Genomic DNA, 1513 nt, shown 5'->3' with positions numbered 1-1513 from the left:
TTTCGAGTCTGGGTCAAAGTTAAAAAAATTGACCGTTTTAATTATTTTCAATTTTAAGTCTATAGGCTCGAAATTTGATATACAGGGTACTGAGATTTGGAAAAATCTTTGTGATCGGGTTTCGGCCAGAAATTTACCTGATAAGGGTTCAAAGTTCAACGATTTGACCTTTCAGAACTCTACTAAACTCCTCCGACAATTTTGGGTTTAAGCACTTGAAATTTTAGATATAGGTTCCTTGGACATTGATCTAACTTAATAACTTGATTAAAGCACAAAACAATGAATGTAAAGGGGCCATAATAGGGGTCGAAGTTTAAAAAATTGACGTTTTTTTTTATTTTGCTCAACATACACCTCCAAACACCCGGGCAACGCCGGGCTGAAATGCTAATCTATCTACGCTCTTATAAATTCGGTTTTCTTTCGTGTGTATCGATATTCATATTAAAACCCTCCTTTTCTATTTATTTAATGCATTTATTTGTTTCCCCACCAAAGCAAATTAGGCACAAGGCCGTTTTTAATGTGGGGTAAAAACCAGCTCCCCTAAAAGTAGGCAAAAAGGGGGCACTCTGGTTACCAAAATAAAATAATTGTTCCAGTATAGAGGATTTCCCTCCCATTGACTGGTACAAATAATCTCAAGTTCAGCATCTGCAGACAGATACTACACTTTGATCCCGGCCCGAAGGCCAAGAACAACAGAAAATAGGCAAGGTATTTATTTGCTCCCCCACCGAACAAATTAGGCACAAGGCCGATTTTTAATTTGAGGAGTGAAGGGGAAATGGGAACCGACTCCCCGAGGAGTAAGGGAGCTGGATAGTGAGAATTGGTATGAACGGTTCCCCTACATTGACCAAGGTATTATAATGGTCTTTGCTTGCAGTATCTGCCGGAACAGATACTACACTTTGATCTTGGCCCGAAGGCCACGAACAATAGGGTGTTTATTTGCTCCCACGCCAAACAAATTAGGCACAAGGCCGATTTTTAATGTGAGGAGTGAAGGGGAAAAGGGGGCCAACTCCCCGGGGAGTAGTGGAGTTGGATAGTGACAATTGGTATGAAGGGTTTCCCCTACATTGACCAAGGTCCTATATGTGGGGTTGCCTCCACATATGGTCTTTGCTTGCAGTATCTGCCGGAACAGATACTACACTTGATCCTGGCCCGAAGGCCAAGAAGTATTTATTTGCTTCCCCACTGAGCAAATTAGGCACAAGGCCGTTTTTTAATGTGGAGGGAGAGAGAGGGGGAAGGGGACCAACTCCCGATGGGTGGGAAATGGGAGCTGGATAGTGACAATTGGTATAAAGGGTTGCCCCTACATTGACCAAGGTCTGATATGTGGAGGTAACCCCACATATGGTCTTTGCTTGCAGTATCTGCCGGAACAGACACCACACCCTGATCCTGGCCCGAAGGCCAAGAACCACAGAAAAAAGCAAGTCGCTTTTCTATTTGTTTAAAAAGAGAATACAATTTTATTTATACTTGCATAATATTT

The 1513-nt window shown here is 42.1% G+C and overlaps 1 pseudogene; it reads right to left on the bottom strand.

Moving 5' to 3' along the window:
- Window positions 1-1071: 1071 nt before the first annotated feature.
- On the bottom strand, window positions 1072-1195 carry LOC145286777 (U2 spliceosomal RNA; annotated as a pseudogene).
- Window positions 1196-1513: the final 318 nt, after the last annotated feature.

The sequence above is a fragment of the Euprymna scolopes genome, chromosome 10 (genome assembly GCF_053919585.1).
Source record: "Euprymna scolopes isolate OS-2025 chromosome 10, ASM5391958v1, whole genome shotgun sequence".
Lineage (NCBI taxonomy): Eukaryota > Metazoa > Mollusca > Cephalopoda > Sepiida > Sepiolidae > Euprymna > Euprymna scolopes.
The sequence above is the reverse complement of the archived record's forward strand: the minus strand, read 5'-3'. Positions and strand labels throughout refer to the sequence as shown.